The sequence below is a fragment of the Manacus candei genome, unplaced genomic scaffold (genome assembly GCF_025592945.1).
Source record: "Manacus candei isolate 608988 ecotype Guabito, Panama unplaced genomic scaffold, ASM2559294v1 h1tg000054l, whole genome shotgun sequence".
NCBI lineage: Eukaryota > Metazoa > Chordata > Aves > Passeriformes > Pipridae > Manacus > Manacus candei.
The window spans coordinates 894,091-915,505 of record NW_026138102.1 but is presented as its reverse complement, the minus strand read 5'-3'; the positions used below and the strand labels follow the sequence as shown (position 1 = coordinate 915,505).

The 21,415-nt window shown below is 40.0% G+C and overlaps 1 protein-coding gene across 1 annotated transcript in view; it reads left to right on the top strand.

The window, feature by feature from the left end:
- Positions 1–21,415, top strand: part of PTK2 (protein tyrosine kinase 2) — a 190,770-nt gene that overhangs the window by 23,683 nt on the left and 145,672 nt on the right. The window contains exon 3 of the mRNA XM_051802056.1: positions 17,116–17,142. The gene's annotated coding sequence lies outside the window, so the exon portion shown is untranslated. The remainder of the gene's footprint in view (positions 1–17,115; positions 17,143–21,415) is intronic.

Genomic DNA, 21,415 nt, shown 5'->3' with positions numbered 1-21,415 from the left:
TTTTTGCTCTCAGAAATAAGCATTAATTCTAGAAATTACAAAAACTGAACAAAAGACTGGTTAATTTTTGGGGTGGTAGAACTATTATTTTTCTCAGTCATCTGAAGTGCAGGCAGTGCAGAATTTCTGCAAATTGGCCCAATTCATGTAATACTGGTTTTCTTGTCTGCAGCATCCGTGTTTTCTATGGAGCTGATCTGATGACTAATTGAGGTCAGACACAGTCAGTTCAGGACATCCTTGTAACTTCGCATTTTCTTATTTTTACTGTTCTCTCATATCATCAGAGGTGCCTAAAATGTTTTTTGAAGCAAGGACATGTCTCGATTTGCCCCCTGGATCTCAAATTTCTGAAGAATGCAGAAATCTGAGGGCAGAAATTTGAGGGAGGGAAACAGTCAGGGATGTGAGCAACCCAAGGACAAGGAAACATTTCCAAGCCTACTTTATTCCCTGTGATAGAAAGAGAAACATGCAGGAAAAATATGGCTCTGGATTTTTGGATTATGCAAATGATGATACACATGAACCATTTGTAGCTTAAATGGGGTGATTGTTCCCAAACTTTTGTTAAAATCGGGAGGTATTAAAAGAAATTACATGGAAATATTCATAGGATGTAATTGCTGAGGCTGTTGATGGTATTTATTTCCTTTTGTGGTTTACAATATATAATTTGTACATTGCTTCTGATACATTTTTAGCTCCTACACTGACTGCAAATTAAATATTGATTTGTGCATTGCTGGTTTTTAAGCCTCAAGGCACTTCTGAGTTGTGGTTAATTGATCTCCAACTCCAAACTTTAACACACAGAGTTTCTGAGACCAAGGCATTTGAATTACAAATTACAGTGTTTTACACACGTGGTTCACGTATTTAACCAGCTTCACAAACTTAATATTAGTTTTATTGTGCAGTTTGCTCTTTGAAATGCTTGTAAATACGAAGGGAAAATAAGGCTAGAACAAAATAAGAAATAAGCTACTGCTGGCAAGTTTTCTAATGTGAATGTAATGTTATTTACCTGTAAAATATTTGGAAATTCCACTCTCTTACCATTGAAGGTGTCCATCCCATGTCATTCAGTTTCCCAAAAACCCCGAAAGACCTTGATTTTTGTGGAGCTTTCATCACAAATGTCAGTATTTAGCCACTAATCAGGGCTGTAAATCCAGTCCACGGACGTTCCCAATTTAGGTTTCTGGTAGCTTAGTCTCACAACTTAATACACAGGAATTAAATAAATTTCATCATCTGTCATGTTTGTCTTGAATGAGAGGATTTTGTCCCTAAAAATAATTTTTTGTGGCTGCTGTATAAGGCCATATGAGTTGTTTTTAACATTTTATGCTACTTAAAAGTATTTGGATGTGTGTTCTTTTGGTTCTTAATAAATGTTACAGTTGATGGCCTTTCATTTGAATAAAGTACCTGTCTTTAAAGGGTGTTGGGGTGGAAGTCCACTAGGTCTCTAGTCATGGTCATAATGTGACATTTAAAAGCCCACCATGCTTTTCAAATCTCTGTTTTGCAAAGGGCAGCTGTGGAGTTCAGCAGTTGGAAAGAGCCTGAGCATTAGGGTTTGGGATGGAGGCTGAGGAAACAGTGGAGCTCCTGTGGAGCTTAAAGTCCTGGAAGAATAAGTAAAGACCTTAATTTCTCAGTCTGGCTTGGTATATTTGTGCTTTGAGGAAGATATGGAGGAGGTAGAACTTTATAATCTCTTAGTATTAAGTTCTTTAAAAGCCAACCTTTTCAGAAATGGACATTCTGGATGTAGGACGCTTCAGAAGGTAAAACTTGGCTGTGAGTGCTTTGCAAAGAGACCTTGGATTGAGCCATGGCAAAGTCACTGCCATCTGCCCAACCTCAAAACTGCACTTCATGGCTTTTGGAGCAGTGTCTAATTTGTAGGCTTCAAATTTTGGAGTTTTATGTAATTGCCAAACCCGTTGACATTTTGAAAATGTCTTCATTAGAAAAGTGGGGAAAACCTGAAATCTTTTTGGGGTTGCTTTTTCTGAGGTGAACTAAGTGAGTTTTAGCTGGTAGACTGTAGCTGTACATATTTTGTGTCTGTTCTCTGTGAGAGGTAGTTTGGACCAGGTGATAGCCTTCTTCCCTGCACAGAAACTCCTTAGGCAGGACGAAACCATTACAAGTCACCCCCGTCATCCCACTTACCCCCTTTCTGTGGTTGTGTTACTCGTGACAATATTGTCTGCTGTTACCTTAGTTTCCTAAATAATTAGGCTTGTGCTGCTTGACATCTGTTATCCTCTCCCCTACACTTATTTGACCATAAGCTGGTTCCTACCAAGCTGCACAGAGGCAGAAGCTTCAGAGCAGAGCTGAGCGGAGCTGCTGATCTCGGGCTGTCGACAGCAGCGTGCACACGTAGGATCATGGAATCATTTAGGTTGGAAAAGACCTCTGAGGTCATCAATTGCAGAGGTCTTCTCCAACCTAGATGACTCTGTGATTTCCCTTTGGATGTCCCACATTCTGTGATGTCCCCCAAACCTGGTACACTTGCAGCTTTCAACCACCCAGAGCACTCTGAAGGAGGTGGCTTGGGGGCTCAGGGGCTCAGGTGAGTCTCAGGTGTTCAGGTGTGTTGGGATAAAGGGGCCACAGTGATGGTGGTGGTGCTTTCTCCTTGCTCAAGGGTGTTCTGAACACAGTTGTGTTGTTGACTATTATGGGTTTGTTGTAAATAATGCTTTATTGGTCTATTTAGAAAAGTGTCTCAATTTTAAATTTAAGTTTGATATTTAATGTATTTAAGTATTTTAATATTTAAAGAAGGTAAAATAGTGTTTGAAGAGTGTAAGGTGGTCCTGTGGTCTTGGATATGCTATTTATTTAACACATTGCTGTGCCATTCATTTGCATCTTAGTTTTGCTTTTTAAATTAGAAAGCTTTCTGGCATTGCTTCAGTTCTCATTAGCACTGTAAAAAGTGATCCTTACAGTTGCTGAGGTAAGAATAAGTCTGAAAGCTTATAAAAACAAATCCAGTAAGGGGAAGGGATTCATATGGCTAAATGGGATAGCAGGAGGAATTAATGCTTTTCTAGAGTTCCTGTTTTAGAAAAACTCTGAGGAAGGGAAAGCCTTGGGATTCTGGACTTGACAAGTGGTACCAGATAGGGGTTTCCAGGTAATTCTCCAGCTACAGAAAACTTTTTGCAAGGGTTTTTGTTTGGTTTTGGGTTTTGTTGTTAGTTATTTGGTTTTTTTTAACTGTAGGTTGATCAGGGAGACCTGTAATTGCACTGTGGAAAAAAAAATTGTGTCTGCTTTTAAAAAACAGAGATACTTTTTACCAGGCCTGTAGTGACAGGACAAGGGGGTAATGGTTTAAAACTGAAAGAGGGTAGATTTAGACTGAACATGAGGAAGAAATTTGTTCCTTCCCTTTATTGGGGAGGCCCTGGCACAGGCTGCCCAGAGAAGCTGTGGCTGCCCCGTCCCTGGAAGTGTTCAAGGCCAGGCTGGATGGGGCTCTGAGCAACCTGTTCAAGTGGAAGGTTTCCCTGCCTGTGGTAGGTGGGTTGGAATGAGATGGTCTTTAAAGGTCCCTTCCAACCGAAACCATTCTTTGATTCCAGCCTTGCTGGGAACGATTTAGGCACCTGACAGATCCAGTCAGATCTGTTCCAGTGACATGAGGAGTTCAGTGGTCAGAGTTGCCCAGTTTACCCCAAATTGTTCTAAAGGATTTCTGTACTTTTTCTCGTGGCTGTAAGCAGACACACTCCATCGGTTCCCTTCTGCCCTCATGACTTAGTTACTGCTCTGTGATTCAGGGATTGGGAAAAAGGAGATAAATGGACTTAGCTAAACTGCATTCATGTGGCAGCAGAGTTAACACCCCTGTCATTTAGGCTGAAAATAATTCTTTGGTCCTTTGAACTTCCTCTCGTTTGCTCTGAGCTTTGTGGCCTGTTATTAAGAACTTGTGCGTTTCTTCTTCTGTGGGGCTGCAGCAGACAAATTCAATTAGAAATGATTCCAACTCCAATTCCATGACATGTTGTTTGCATATGCAGCCTGAAATTCCTTTGTACTGTCACAAATGCTTAGTTTGCAGGATGACGAAATAAATATTAACTGTACCAGAGCAGACACTGGGGTAAATACACAGTGCAGTTCTTTAATTTGATCTCCCTCTGCATATCAGCAAAGAGGGATGTGTTCAGAAGCTCCTGAAATACCAGCATCCTTGTGCAGTAGCTGCCTGATTTTGTGCCAGAATTACTTTAATCTATTCAAGCAAATTTAAGTTCACGTCCACTCTGAACCTGATTAGATCTTGGAGAGCTTGAAAATGAGTCTCTTTAATAATTATTGGAAATTTGAATAAGGTTTTTAATTTGAACCTTAAACCATTTTCTTTCTCATTTCCACCTCAAGCTTGAACTCAAATGATTATTTTTTTTTCAGGGTGAGTTTTAGGATACCTTCAACAGCAATTTAGAGAGGGAAGACTCAATGTCTTTTCAGTATTTTAATTTAAATTTTTTAATAAGCATTGCATATGTATTCTGCACATTACGGGAGACAGAGTTACAACGTATCCGAAATAATTTAGTGTGCTTGGGGTACCTGACACTTCATACATGATAAATTGAAAACTAGATCACAGAGTAATTAAAAAATGTTCACCACCTTCGCATTGCTGAGGTTGGAAGTGCGTGAAACAACTGTCAGTTCAGCTCTACATCATCACTGAGACCAGGTCAAGTCTTTGTTCTTGTGGGATTCAGTGGTATCTCACTTTGTCCCAAGTTGGAGCAGGAGCAGAGAAAACTGGATAGGTTTTGTACTGGTCTTCCCTGGAATGGAAAAGCTCTTTAGAGAATAATCCTCAAATAATTTATCCTTGTTTGAAATAAGAAAAGAAGTGAGCTGGTGTTTTTTCAGTCCTGTGGAATGGTATGGCAACGAATAAACTACAATATCAGTGAAGAATTTAAAAAGCTTCACAATGTGTTTCTTGGTTTAGACTTTATTGCTGATGCTGTACTTTCTTATGGATTATATTGTGATACAAAAGATTTACATTTTGCTGCCTCCCAGCACTCACTGCTGAGGCAAAACCCACATTTCTTCTGTACACTTCTTTGTGGTCTTGAATTCTAATCTTTGTGCAGAAAACATTTGTTCACCGAGTCCAACCTACACAGGGCTGTACCAAATGAGCTTATATAATTAGGATATTTGTGGCTCTTTTCTGTTTATTCTTAAAGGACTACATCATGATTTTCTTTATATGCTCCAGCTAACTTGGCTTGCTGATAAGGACTTGTTATACATCAGCAGGGTATGTATTCACCATTAGGATTCCATTTTATATATCAACAAAGCAAGCTGAAGTAAGATGTAATTGTACAAGTGTATACACAGTGTGATCCCTTTGCATAAATCGAAGAAACTGTTACTGAAATATTTGACTGTACTTTCAAGTGAAGCAGCCCTGTTTCCCAACATTAGAAGCAGAAATAGTAAGTTTCAGACTTTTTAATAGTAGATGCATTTTGTATTGGAAATTTTTTTTTTTTTAAGAAGTCATGTCTAGGTACAAAGTCACGATAGACTTAAAATCCATTTTAAATGGACTTGTAATACTCTACTTAAATACTTATGAGGCAAGTCAGAGTTACTAAGGGACGAAGTGATTCTTAGCTAAGGAAGTAATGAGCGGCGCGATGTCGGGATTCCTTTCCCTGCTGCTGCCCTTAAAATTGCCTTGTTAGTTATTTGTGAGGAAAATTGGTTTGACAGCCCTGAAGGCAGAAGTGTTCATTTCACAGTGCAAGTAGTGCCATCATGCCACAGCCTTGGCCCTGAGGTGACAAGAGCTGCTTCTTGGTGAACCAGCTCCAGCCTCGCCCCAGGACTGTTTAGGAACTTCCAGCTCCGGGGCTGAGCCTTGGATGGACACATGGATGTAACTTGTGTTATCTGGGAGCTTCAGGACTCCAAACATCCTTATACAGCAGCCTTCTGTCATTATCTTTCCATATTCTGTGGATAATCTAATGAGTTTAAATTGAACCTTGATAAATTTTGGGTAGGGGTGTAAGCTGCTTGTTACCTCATTTAGAACGTCAAGGACCTGGACCTACAACATGTTCTGTTTGGACCCGTACCTTTATCCAGTCTGGTTATGGCCAGCAGGCTACACAGGATATTTATATTATATATAAATCAAAAGTTGTCTTTATTGTCCTTGTTCTTTCTGCCAAGTGTCTGTGGAATTTGTCAGTATTGTATGAAATAGTATTTTAGGTGATCTGACTTTAAAAATTGCTGTCGTGGCTCGTGTAGGAAGCTTGACTTGGGTTATCTGCTGGGGGGTAATTGCAGCCTTAACTGAAACCCACAACTTTTAGACTTAGAGTATTATGGCATATCTAATATTTATCTGCCACCCAACATGTAATGAATCTTAAATCTTCCTGCAAGTATTTCTGGTGGTCCTAATCTTCTTCATGCCAGAGGCAGAGAGAAATAATGCTTCCAGTTTTGTCAAATTAAGTTTTTACTGTGCATTAAATTGATTAAATAGAGCAGCAGATTAAGGCGAAAAAGACTATCTTAAATTGCAATTCAGGGCTGATAGAATCTTAATGATGCCAAGCTGAAATTTTTCAGAGGGTTTGTGGAGATGAGAATCCATTACTCACACACGCTTGACTTCGCGTGGTGCCGTATTACAAACAAACTGCCTGCCCTGTTCCCTTTGCCCAGATGAGCAATGGCCAAGCTTGGAAGTTGCAGCAAATGGAACATGGGAGCTGCATGTGTGTTGTGTGCTGTCAGGCCAGCTGGGGCTCTTGTTTGATCACGTTCTTGCAGAGAACAGACGTGTTGGGGGGTTTCCCGTTACTCGTCTTTTGAATCGCTCTCTGACGGCTACATGACAGAACCAATTAGGAGAAGAAAGCCTGTCTCATGTTGTGTTCTGCAGTTCTTCTGTCTGCACTCTTGTTACCCCATCACCCCCTTTTTTTCCTTCATAATCCAGTTTTGTCAGTCATCTCTTTGGGTTTCTTTGTCCTGATGTATGTGTGTATTTTTCTTTTGCAAGTTTTTTTTTTTTTTTTCTGCCTGTGGTTCCTCCCTACCTCACTTGTCATCTTTTTTGCTGTCTTAATTTGTTCTTCGTCTCTTCCATCTGGAAAACTTTATAAAAGGGGACAGAGATAGCAGAGGAGAAGCTAGGGAAAAGTTTTTTCTCTGTTTCTGCTGGTGCATCTGCCTTGTGGGGAGAGGAGAGGACTGAACACAGCTACTGCTAACACACAACATAGCAAGAAAAAATAATTGTAATTTCAGATGAATACATAATATATTACTCTATAATTACTCTTTTGCCCTTTCTTGATTTGTTGTCTTCATTTCTGTTGCCCCTGAACTCCTGTTCACACCCTGAAGTAGGCTCTGTGTCTCTTTGGCTTACAAAGAATTGCATATTCTTGTGTAATGATAGAAATAATGTTTGTTTTTACCCCTTGCTAATTTTCCTTGCCTTGTATCTGCTCTGTTCTTCGACAAATAATTTATTCAATCTAGATGGTTCTTGAAAAAATGTTACTTTGTAACCTCAGGGGGTTTTGGTTGGTTGGTTGGGTTTTTGGGTGGGTTTTTTGTTGTTGATTTTTGGGGGATTTCTTGGGTTTTCTTGTTTTTTTTGGTAAGCACAATGTGTGTGCAAAGGTGATAATCTTCTGACAAACTTCTGACAAACTGCTTTGTGTGTGTTCTTTACTGGAAAGCTCTTAAGTGTTTTTCTTCCTCATTGCATGCTGGCTGCATTGATTATGTTCAACCTTCTTTCACCCGTCTTGAATGTCCTGTAACTTCAAATAAGAAAAACCTAAAACCTTAATTCTAGCTCCTGGAAAACTGCTGTTAACAATGGAATCCATGTGTGGGCCAGAACCATGGAAACAGCATAATTTTACAGTGGTGAAACATGAAAGGAAATGACTCGCCCAACTTTCTAAGAATTTATCTTTAAAATAAAACAAAAAAACCCCACCCAAAACTTGCAAAATGCTGTTCTGGTATTCCAAAAAGAAACTTGGGTGGTTTTTTGTTACCTTGTTAGTCTGTTACTCTAAATCTCTCTAACTAGTTATCATTTTAAAAAGGGAACAAACCCCCACCCCCTCCTAAAAAAACACCCAAGAAAGCGGTTTTCTGTTGCATTGTGGTCTGGGATGTTTAGCTCTGTTTTGAATTTTTTAATATTTTGCCTGAAGTAATTTCTTCTCATTCTCTGCTGTTTGTGGTTGTGTCCTTGGCATTCATTTCTGTACCTGGGAACACATTGATTTTACATTCTGAAAGATCTACATGCTCTTTGCTAACTTCCTGCCATAGCTAGAGCACAACCCAGCTTTTCTGACATGCAGGGCTAATTTGTATTTCAGTACAGGAACTACAAAATCCTGTCACCTTTTGAAGGCGTGGGTGACTCGTGGTGGCACACTTGTTCTGTGTCACAAGTCCATCATGGAAAACGACAAGGGAGTTTCAATCATAGCAAGCAATGTCAAGGCAATGTTTTTTGAAAGAAAAACATCCACTAAAGCCATCACTTGGAAGAACAAACACTCTGTAGTACAAATGGCAGGTGGCTCTACACGTATAGAGTGCAGTTCTGCAGCTTTCCCTAAGCCTGCCTGAGGGCCTGAATTGTTATGTTCATAAAATGTCACAGTATTTCCATCAGGATTATGTGATCACAGGTCGTAGTGGTGGAGACATCCCTGATAGATCTGAACCATTGTCAGCACACACGTGTCCCCCCTTAAACATCTGAAGTGCTTCTGAAGTTTCCTGGTTGTTCAGAGTTAGCCATGTCTCCTTTTGCAGTGAGCCATTAAAGGATAAGAACATTCCTGTAATGGTGCTGGCATTCTTAGAAGAGCACTTCTGATTGAGTAGGTATGTTCTTACAGGTGATGTCTCAGCTCGTGGCTGTTCCACATCTTCACAGAGCCTTGGCAGGGAGTTAAGGAACACGACAATAATGGAATCATTTTAGTTGGAAAAGACCTTTAGGATTGTTGGTTTCAACCCAGCACTGCCAAGGCCACCACTAACCCATGTCCCCAAGTGCCACATCTACATGGCTTTTAAATTCCTCCAGGGATCGTGACCCTACCACTGCCCTGGGCAGCCTGTGCCAGGGCTTGACAACCCTTTCCTTGAAACAATTTCTTAATATTCAGTCTAAATCTCCCCTGGTGCAACTTGAGGGCATTTCCCCTTTTCCTGTTGCTTATTATTTGGGATAGAGACTGACCTCCACCTGGCAACAACCTTCTTTCAGGTAGTTGTGAAGAGCAGTAAGGTCCCCCCAAGTCTTCTTTCCTCCAGGCTGATCCCCCTCAGATCCCTCAGCTGCTCCTCATCAGAACTGTCCTCCACACCCTTCCCCAGCTCTGTTGCCCTTCTCTGGGCATGCTTCAGCCCCTCAATGTCTGTCTTCTTGTGCAGGGCCCAAAACTGAACCCAGGATTCAAGGTGTGGCCTTACCAGGGCCCAGCACAGGGGTATGGTCACTGCCCTCATCCTCCTGGCCACACTACTGCTGGTACAAAAGATGATCCTCCAGCCCAGCAGTGTGTCTTGGTGGCAATAGTAGGTGTTTGTCCATACAACAGGAGTTTGCACACCTGGTCCTGTATTTCCTCAGCATCCCCATTGCAGCTGAGATGGCAGCTGGTACCTCCCTGACTGGTCCTTGTTGTCTTTTCCTTATCAACCCTCTGTGAGTAGGACAACTGCCTTTGAGCTGGCTGATGGTACCTGCCTCCACACCTTTCTCTTGCAGAAACTTCAGGAAGCTCAATGCCAGCTGTGGAGAGGCACTGGGTTGGAGCTGATCTCCAGTAGTTTTCTCAAATGCTTCCTATTAATGCTGAAGGGTGGAGCTGCATGGATTTGCTTTCTCTTTTTTTTTTCCTTTTTTTTCTTCCCCCCCCCCTACTTGTAAGCTGTGGTCATATTCATTGTGAACCTCATGTCCTCCCAGCTGAGGGGCCCCAGATTTGGTAATCTATCTTTACTTGGCAGCTCTTCCATCCCTTGATCACTTCAGCTGCCCTGCTCCAGACATCTCTACCTCTGTATTCCTGCTGGTGCAGAGACCAGAACTGGACACAACATGTTGATGCTTTATTGTTTTGCACAGTAATAGGCTTAAGTACCATGTTTTCAGTACCCTTCCTAATGAGACACAATGTTTTATTGCCTTTGGCCAGCTACTACAGCTTGAGCTGATGATTTCAGAGAAAACAGTGACTCAGCCTTCCTCCCGCAAGCTGGAACTGGAAAAAGTGCAAGTGTTACTTGGTTAAGGAGGTATTGCTGGTTTTTTTTCCCTGGATGCATTACATCACAGCGCTGTGCTGAAGTGTTTTTGCTGACTTTTAGCAACTTGCTTCATTTTGTGAGATCCTTGTTGATTTTTTTCTCCTGTTGTGGCTTTTGGTGACCTGTAAGAGCTTAATATCACCTCTAGACTGGAGAATTTCACTCACCCATTTTGTGATGCTGATTAAAACCAATTCTTGGGGAACTGCTCTAATCTCTTCCCTATTCACACCTCTCTTCCTGATAGGCAAGAGGTGTGTATAGTACTTATGTAGGTATTGAGAATAAATTCTTTATCTGAGTTGCCTAGATACTGCATGTTCTGTAACTCACTGTGTAATGAGATTGATCCCACCTGCCCTGAGTAATGATTGAGTAATTTCTCCTGCTCTTCTTAACCTCCTTAAATGTAGCTTCCACCAGAACCTTTTCATTTAATATCCTACTGTTCAGTGTGCCTGGTCTGAAATTTGGCTCCTGTGGCTGGGTAGATAACTCTGGTCATGCTCAGTGAGGTGGTGTAAACTAATTTGAAGTTTCCAGGTGCATGCGGAGTTCATCAGAGCAGAGTTCAGCTGAGATGGAGGAAAACATGTGGAATACTCTCCGGGTCTGAATCAGTCTGGATTTTTTTCAATTTCAAAAACTAGTATTTAAGAACCATAAGCAGAGTGATTTTGGAGCAGTTTCAATAGAAGAGGGGAAACTCTGATTTGAAACTGCTGAATGATTTTTTTTTTTTTTTTGTAGATGCTATAAACTAAGAGACTAAATATTGATTTTGTTTTCAAATTGGAAGAGGAAAGCAGGTATAAAGAGAAGATTGAGGTAATGAGAGGAATGCAACAGTAAACTGACAACAAATTGACAAATTAAGGAAGCAGATATGAACTGAAGGTGTTCTCAAGGTAGAGGATGATTTAGCTGATGCTGATGCTTGTTGTACTGGTGTCATACCACAATACTTTTGCATATCTAAAGCTATTTGAGGTATATTAGATGTGATCACACTATAGTTGTGCCTAGTACCTGTTTTATCAGCCGAACATATAATCTGAAAAAGCCCTTAGTGTTCTTTGCAGTACTTCAGTTGGTCCTCTCATTTTCCCTTGCCTTAATTTTCTGTTGCTTTTGATTTTCAGAGGCAGCAGCTTGCCTTTAATAACTGGTTAAACAGAACTTCTGAAAAGCATAACACAGGCAGTGCACGTTTCCTGGGGAGGGTGTCAGAGGGCTTCATTCTCTTTAACCTTTTCAGCAGACAGAAATGAAAGCATTAAATCATTACTGCTGATACTCACAGCTGAAGCAAAGATTTAAACCAAGATAATAAAGGACTCCTGTGCAACGTGGATCTCCTGTGAAGTAGGGGCTGTAAACACGAGATGTGTGGGTTTGTACGCTGAATTTCTCCTGATCTGGCCAAAGCACAAAATAATTGCAGTGGGGTTTAGAGGATGGAGGTGTCTGTCCTATAATTGTCCCATTCCATCTCTCCCCAGGGTAACAGATGAAGATTTGCAGCTAAGCTGGATATTCAGCTGCTGCTGTGCCTGAGGCAAATGCAATAAATATGTCAATAGGGGCAAAAACTCCATCTAAGTAAGCAAATGGTATTTTTAGTGCTGTTCTGATTGACATATGAGGAGTGTGTCAGGTACTGGTGTTTGCAAATTGGGGGAGCTACTGGAAGCAAAAATAGTCTGAGCATTTAAAGACTTGTAAGAGTAATCAAAGGTTTAGGAAAAATGGGGCTTTGCAGTGAGCCCCTTCTGCACCTTATTCTACATGGCTAATGTACAAAAAGGTTTTATTGAGTCGCTCCTGAAAATTGCCCTAAAATTGCCTTAATGTAAAATGATAGAATAAAAGGTTGTTAACATTTAGCCCTGCAGATTGCTAAATTAGAAGTAGGTTAGATTTAGCATAGAATTAAGAGGTGCACTTTCAGTAATGAAGAGGAAAAAAATACATATATGGAACAACGCAAATGGTGGTTTATACCATCTTTTAGTCATATTGTAAAACTTTTTAATAGCTTTCCCTTAATGGGTGCGCTGTCAGGATTAGTTCATTGTGTCTCAAGGTATTTGCTCAAAAAATTGGATGGTCATGGATAAATCCCTGAGCTTCTCAACAAATGGAATTTTACAAAGTTATTTGGGTTTTTTTTTTTTTTTAAGAGGTGACTTCTGTTTATTTTTTTGCTCTTTAAAAGAAAATATTTTGACATAGACAATGAGATCTCAACTTCATTAAAGACTGGAGGAACATTCAGCTGCCTTTTTAGCCTGTCAGACAGTATAGGAAGGGAGACTTCCAGGTGGTTGGATCCAGCCTTTAAGAGAACACCCTTCAGCATCAGCCATGGAAAGGCTAAAAGCTGAATATGCATCTGTATTCCTAAGTTATTTTGGTAGATAAATAGGAAAACTGCATTTAATGTTGTCTGTGATATTCCTCAGCAGTTGGAAGGATTGTTGTCCATGACATGTGCTGCTCAGCTTCCTGGAGACTGTGGTCTGTGGTTCATCGTGTGCTGTGAGCCTTTACTTTTCCCTGGAAAGAGATTGTGAACTGAATAGCTGAATGAATTTCAAGGGAATACCATTAGGGTAGAGTCAGCCAGCTCCTGCTACAGGAGAACAGGATTAAATTTCTTGTGGTCTGTGCTTACCACAGCTCTGGAAGGAGATCAGTGCTACAGATGGGGTGAGAGTCTGAGCCTCTGGAGTTGTCTGTGGAGCCATATTCTCATTTTACCTTGAGGTAGGAATAGGAAGCTCACAAAATATTCCTGTTTTCGATGATGAGATGTTACTCTTGGAAGGAAGAGTTTAAGTTGTGGCTCCGTTTCTAAGAAAACATTGGGTTTTCTGCAATGTAAAATGCATAGTTTCATAAGAGCAAATACACTGTTAGAGAGATCTGGTCCTGAAGGCATCCATAAATCATAGGAAAAAAACCTGTTGGTGCTGGGATCCACAAAGCCCATTTGAGGACTGTACTGCCCCCAAACCATCTCGGTGAATATAGAAGTAATAGTAGTACTCTTTCTTTAGAATACTGTCCTTTTTAATTCCTCAGTGAATTCACGTACATAATTGGTTTACTTGGAAAGTTTTTTTTGACTGAGGAACTTTCTTACTTTGTAGCACCTCTAATGTCATTTCAGCTTGTTTTCTGGTCTGTTATAGTCATCTGTGTACGATATTACAGAAACCTTGGGTGGAAAGGAGCTCTTGAGGCCGTCTGCCCCATCTTCCCAGTATCTATATGGGATAAAATCAGTTTTCCCTGAGAATTGTTTAACCTTTACAAATTATGTAAAAGTCTGATTATGATAAAGAATATGGTGTGAAAGTAATTTTTCTCTCTGCCTATTCAGACTGGCAGTTTGCTCCCTACCAAGCAGCACGGTGAGATATGGAAGAATATAAATGCAGAACATGAGTGATCTCCTGAAAGGATCAGTAGGAACCAGAAGGACATGAAAAGTTGATTCATTTTAGATTTCACTTTGAAGAACCACCTTGGAGCAGACAGAAATGTAGGACTGGTTCATGTTGTACAGCTGCTGTGAACGTGGTTTGTGTGACAGCACTCCAAGCATTCAGGAACTGAGCTGTAGGAGGAAAGTCAGTCCAGGCCTCCCATCATGTGAGGGAATCCTTTTAAGAGGACAGCTCTCCAAAATGCTCTCCAGCTTCTCTTTGAGTTGCAAACCAGATTAATCTTTTTTGTTTTTTTCTCTTCAAGTCATAGCATTGGTTGAATTTCTTGTCTCTAGAGATCGAATTGCAATCGTGTGCTTCAAAAAGGGGGAAGTTTTGCACAGTAAAGAAGGCAAGTTTGTAAATGCAATCTGACGTGAGTAGCTACCTAAATTCCTGTTCTCAGTTTACCTCTCAGTGAAGAGAGCTTTTTAAGTGCTGCCAGAATCCACTCATCTTCTTTCAGTGTTAGGTGTTAAATGAAAAACCATATTTGGAGGATAAAGCTGAAAAGTTTTGAGCCAGAAGAGATGAGAGTGAGCTGGGGAGACGGGGTAAACCCCAGGGTAAGGAAGTGTCTCCACAGCTGATAGAAACACATGGAGGTAATGAGCATTTTACTTCCTGTTGTGGTGTCTGCATACACAAAGGAGTGGAATTGCTACTTTCATCTTTGGAATCGCGACAGTGTTTATTTCATTTATGCTGTTATGAGTTAATACTTTGTAGTGGCTGGTGTTTGCCAGAATTAAGATACATCAGCCTATAGAGGATCTTGTGCTTAATGGAAATCATTGAAAAATATGATACAAGTAACTTCCTAAGTGCATTTATGCAATTGTAAGTAGATTGATATGACCTTCAGGCTTCAGCGTCCTCTGACTTGTTTTTAAATCTAATGCGTGTCAATTAGAAATTAAAAACAGTCTCTTACACTAAATTGTAATAGAAGAAGGTGCAGTTGCAGGAAGCTGTTCAGTGTAGTTGTCCCAGGGGTGCAGCATCTCTTCACTTAATGCACTGATGGGACTAATTTGCAGTGGAAGGTGGAAGTAAGAAATCTTTACAGTGTTTGACTTAAATACAGCCACGGTGCTGATGGTGTGGGTGCCCCACTGGGGAAGGCCCTGGTGCAGTAAGGGGATCTGTGGGAGTGCTGGCAGGGAGAGATCCCAGCGGAAACAGCGGCTCAGGTGTTGGGGACAAACACTGGAACATGATCAGGTCTTTCTTAAGTTAAAAATATGTGTGTCTTGGCTGCAGAGCTTTCCCTGGAAGTGTTCAAATCCTGAGATGTAAATGCATGTTTTCTGCCTCTCTGTGTATATATGATAACACACCTTTCTGGTTGTTGTGTTTACTGTTATTTTATTGAAATGTGTTGTGTAGGCACATGTAACCAAATAATCTGCTCTGAGTAATAAATGCTGTGATAAAACACTCCCAATACAACAGGAATTAGAAGAAGATTTTAATGTGGTTCATAAGTTTCTGTAGTGACTTAAATTTCTTGATGTTCGTTAATTTTAATGGAATTTAGGGATTAGTTCCCATCACTGTAGAATAATTAACATCAAATATGGTGTTTCCTAATCCATAGCTTTAGATGTTTTACTCATGTGGCTGCAGTTGTTGATATTGTGTAGCCTAGTGACAAGCAGGAATTTTTTTGTGCCTTTATAAAAAAAAAAGTACCTGGAAACTATTAAACATATGTAAACAGACAAAAAGATGCAACACTTATCTTCATGTAACTTTCCAAAATAACTGTCACTGCAGCATTTCTCTGATGGAAGAAAGCTCCACTCCATATGTGCTGATCTGGTCTGTGCAGGAGCTGTTGCAGGAGGCAACTTGAGGTTTTTGCTTCCTGCAGTTCCTGTGTCTCCTTGGCCCAGTTTTTCCTGTCTCGAGGCATTTCTTACATGTTAAAATGTAAGAAATGTAACATGTTTTGTTCCCAAGCAGATGATGAGCATCTTTGAGATGTACTTTACTATCTTTTTAAACTACATGTTCTACCAGACTAAGGCAGGCAGTGTTTTCTCTGGGGTTTTTTGGTGGTGTCCCATTCCATTTTCATTTTGTACTTTCTGTGTTTCAGCTTTCTGTTGTTGCTGTTTCACCATCTCCTCAGGGTAGGACAGTTCATTTTGGAAATTTTTAGTGGGCTGCCTTTAAGTTTCAGGTGGAATTCTCTTGGGTGTTCAGGTTTTATCATGTTTTCCGGCCACAGACATGGACTGTAAATGAAAGGAAGCATGATGTTAAATCTGTTGGTGAGAGCAGGGCTGATAAATTTATTAAGTCTCATTATTTCTTCAAATAGGTGACCACCTGCCCTGATAATCTCTGCATCTGTTTCACTTGCTGCAGCTACGGTTAAAGTTCAGTTTCCAAGTGGATTTTGTACCCAGTATGACAATTTATTACTCAACATTTCTATTTCCTTTAACTAAATAACTATGCAGACCTTTTTCTTAGGTTCAGTTTTTTTCTCATTTGTTTTACTGGTTCCTCTTTTTCATCCCCCCCCCACTTGTATTTATTCCAGTTTTCATTAACTTCTTGATATGTGTCCCCAGTTCTTGTCCTTACAGACTTGAGGAATTCTTGCTTTCTAGTTCTTTGTGGGTTTTGATTTCTGTTCTGAGCTCTGGTGGGCTCAACTACCAGTTACAAGCAGGTATACTAAAATGACAAGTATATGTATGAAAAGCAGGCAGAAAGAATATAATGAGTTATAGTTAATATAATTAACTATTTAGGAAAACTTAATTTCTATTTTTTTAGTATATAATTTTTACTATGATCTGTTTAGGCTCTGAGACTGGTCACTGTTTGCAGCTCAAGGAAGCCTTTGAATTTACTACAGCAAGTTTATCCCTGACACTTTGAGCTCAGTAATTCTGTAGGTGGTGGTGAATTCTGCACTAATTTGGGCATAGTGACCTGTATTCTGCTGCAGTAATTACACTCATTGCCTTATAGTGTAATCTTTGTCCTTCAGTTAGGTGAGCAAAGAGTAATCTTGTTAATGAGCAGGGTGAGACAAGGAAAATGCTTTTGATTTGCTTGTGGCATCCCTGGCAGCCAGCAAATTGCTTCAGATGATGTGCTTTATTAAACAAGTACAGCCTTGCAGAAAATTTATTAGGCCAATGCAATTGGAGACCTATTTTCCCCTTCTGTTTCTAAGTGTATTTCTTTATTGTTACAGATATTTCAAGACTTCCCTTGCCAGCAGGTAAGTCCTCTGCTTTCACTTATGCCTTGATGCGACAGCAGATAGCTTTTAAGGGCTTGCTTGTGATACAGTCATGCTTTTATATAATCAGAATATCGGTTCTTATTGGCACTGTCATGGTACTTAGTCATGTGGGGATCTGAGGTTAAAACAAAACCTGTTGAGGTACAGATTTTTTTTCATTTAAATAGTATATTTTGACAAGGGGAGGAGGTAACTGAGGTGTATTTATAGGCAGTTGTTAAATGTGTGTGAGATGGTTAGTGCTTAAAGCGACTCAGACCTACGTGTGATGCAGCTCTCAGGGGAACAGATTAGGAACAGCCACAAATAGTATTAGTGGTGATTCAGAGGGACAATGTGCAAGGAAAGGAGGATGGAGGAGTTTATGGGTGGCAGGAATCTCCTCAGGTGGTAGTAGGGAAGGTGACACTGTTCACCTGGCTGGGGTCACAGGAGATTTGTGTCAGAGCTGGAAATACCCCCTGCTCTATTGAACCCTGTCTCTCCTATCAGTGGTGTTTAAAAATTAAAAACAAACCCCCCTAAACCGAAACCTAAAAACTGACAATAAACCACACCAAAAGCACTGACCTCACAAAAAAACTCAACCCATCCCCTCAAAACAACCAAGCAACCAAAAAACCTAAAACCCACTGACCTGATTATTTAAAAATAACATTTTTTTGTTTACTGTTTGTTACATTTGGTTTTTAACCAAGTACTGAACTTCATAAATGCATTCGTGCCATGGGCTCAAGTTGGGCTGCAGAGCTCAGAGTGAGGATGCCTCCTGTTCCCTGGCAGATGGAATTTGTCCATCTCTTCAGTGCTTGCAATGTGAATTCTGGAATCCTGACTTAAGTGCTGGTTGATTGAGGCATTGGATGTTCACTGTCAGACCTGCTGCCTTTTGTCCTTGCCCTCTGCCTCATTGATTTTGCTCGTGTATCTTTATGTATTCTTTCATTTCTCCTTGCTGAGATGTAATCCCTGCTCTGAAGGTAGTTGCTCTTTACTGTTGAAATCAAGTGGCAATTTCATTTAAAAGCTTGATAGCTGATATGTTGTAGTCTTTCCACAAGAACTTTAGAGCAGCTCTTCTGAAAAAAAAACCCCAATGTTTTCAAGAATCAATGAAGAGAACTCTAAATGTGTTTTCTTTTAGAAGAAAACTTCTAAACAAGTTTTCTCTTAAAGAAAGCATCTTTAAAATTGTTTTGAGTGCTGAGAGTGGTTGTCAGGCAGGCAAGTACTTATGGAAAATAATGGAAAAATATGTACTCGATGTTTAGGTCAGGCTGATGGGAAGATAAGGGTTGTTGTGGTTTTTTCTCTGCTGCTTCTAGAACAAGGATGTGTGATGAAACTTTTTCTGAGTTTATATTTGGGACTTGAAGAGTTTGTCCAGTGTGAATCACAGTGAGATTATTCTTTTCAATTCGAATATGTATGTGGGAGTGTCCTAATTGTGCTTTTTAGCTGTGTCCTGGAAGTACTGATAGAGGGCAAAAGTTTGCCCAGGATTTTGAAATGGTGAGCTTTTCCCATGGCATGGCAGGAGGCCTTTATAGAGGATATAAAAGCTATACAACATGGCTTGCCTGTAGCAGGGGTTTGGCAATTCCCACTGATAAAGGAACTAAGGAAACCTGTTTTAAAGACATGCTTAAAATATTGTCAGAAGGGAAGGATGGAGTCTCTCAGGAATCTGACTTGTCTTTGTTATTACAATATTTTTATTAATGACCGTGGTGATGGACTTTCTGTGCCTTTATCTGACAGTAACATCAACATAAAATGAGTTACGAGCACGTTGAATGATGGGATTAAAATTCAAAAGAAATTTGAATAATAATAAATTGGAAAAACAGTCTGGATAAAAGATATAATGGAATGAAGATAGGGTTCTGCATTCAGATGGGAAGTTTTAATCATCAGAACTCGTCACTGCAATAAATAATGGCATTTTCTTATTTCAAGTTTGGAAGAACTTTATCTCTTTTTTTTCCTTGATGCTGCTTTCAGCAGTGGACAATAGATGTCACTAGAAATGTTCTCACTTTGGCCACCTCATTTTAGTACTTAAAATTTTCATCATCATGTGGGACAAGGGGGCTTTTGCAGTGTTTGAAGACTTTGCAGGAAGGAGGATGCTGCTTGAAGTCGTCTTGACTGTGGTGTCTTGTTTGAGGTTGTGTTGCACGTAAATTTGGTACAGTCAGGGGTACACCAAGGTCACCCAGAACACTTATTTTCATAGCAAAACCTTGTACAGAAAGATTGTTTGTGGGCAGGTGAATGCGTAAGTTGATGAGGTTGTTGGTTAAATCATTACTCAGGAGTGTTATCCTGCATTAATCTGTGCCACTGCTTTGGGTAGCTTAGGTTTTTACTACCTTGTAATGGAGGCCATGGAGATGAGCATAGAAAATTTTTGGAATGTGAACCAGGAAGGGCTTGGAGAGCAACTTGCTAAAATGCAGTTTCAAAGGTGGATAGAGAGCACAGTTCTCCTGTCTGTGTGTGAAGTTCTCTTGCAACCTGAGTGTGTTCACAGTATGCCTGGAGGCATGAAATACCAGTTTCCTTTGGTAATTGCAGTTAAACTTTCCCTGTTGACACTGTTGGGATTAGAAACAATCCCTCCTGGATTTTGTCACATTGAATTTAAAACAGCTGTAGCATCTGTGTGATGTAGGTGACTTTTCTTCAGAGCTGGTCCTTTGTTCCTGACCCTGTAGTGCAAATATTCATCACAGAATCAAGAAATCGTAAGGCAGCAAAAAGCTGTATCAAAGAACTAGAGGAAAATAAAGACAAATATAAGAAATGAGCATATACTGGGTTTTGTTTAAAAATGGAACAAAAAATTCTCACAGAATGGATTCTCAGGTACAGATGTTTGTTCTTGATGATGCTCTCCTCCAGACAGAATTTGAGTCAAGTAAAATCTTGCTCTCTCTTAGCATAAGGTATAAAAAAAATAATAGGAAATAAGTGTTCTTTGTGTAGCTTAGTCCCAGATATGCAGCATATTTGATACCTGCTGTTTCTGTGTGCATTTTTTGATGTACAGTTTGGGTAAGCACCGTTCACACAGAATCATTGTTATCTTGAAATATTAAATGGCTTTGTAACTATTTTTAGTTCCAAGTGTCATTTAGGACAAAACAAAAAAGAAAGTTACACAACTTCAGCTCAACCTAAAGAATTTCTGAATTTCAAGCCTGTCCTCATTCAGTCTGTTGTTGGTGTGCATGGCCTTGCTGCTTCCATAGGATGGGGCCTGCTCTGTCTGCTCCTCTGTCCACCTGATCCCTTAATGAATCCAAGTTCAGCTCCTGGCACCTTCCACGGGAGCACAGGGCCTCAGAACAACCTGCTGCTGCTTTTTTCTCTTACATCTTCCGTATCCTAAATCTACACCTGCCTGTGTGATGAACTCAAATGCAGCAGCTCCAGTTTCAAAAGCCCCAATGGCTTTGTGTACTTGCTAAGATGCTAAAAGTTGGAAAATGAAAAATCAGTTGAGGAATTACCAGAGTTGCAGTAGCAAGAATTGACAGAATTGAGGTTATGCAGAATTCTTAAAATAAATGTTCACATGTATTACCGAGGGTAATAAATTATGCAGTGATTATTCATGCAGCTGAGAATAAACTCAGTAACACGAGCTGTTGTTAATATCCCTGCTTAAAGAGGGGAAAAGGTAACCAACTCTGTAGTCAGAAATAAAAAAAAAAAAAAAGGTACAAAATAGTGGCTTTTTGATTTGTCTCTTCAACTTTAAATAAGAATTAAATACAAGCTGCAGTAAGGCTGAAGAGTTCCTCTCATGTCAGAGTGCCCGGTGTGGTGCTTACGGGATTACATGAGGAAACCTGCACTTTTTCACTAAAAGCTGTATTTTCAGTAATCCCTTGAAAATCAGGAATTTTTTTCCTTCTAGGAATCTTTGCAAGTGCTGTTAAGAATTCTGATTTTTGTGCAACTGTAAACTTAATTTTCATATATTTGTAAAGGCTTGGGTTGTAATGGTTTTATTTGCATGATGAGATATTCTTACAAGTGAGAGAGTAAAAGCATCTCTATTTATGAAATATTACTGCTATCAAGTTAGAATAGCTGCCTGCTTACAGTTCAGAAGGTTTGAGAAAAATTTCCTTATTTTGATGCAGATGTGCCCTGTAGTTTCAATTCTTTCACTACCACTACACCTGAGGCAGGTGCTATTTCTAGATTTCCAAATTCCATATCACAAAACTCCTAT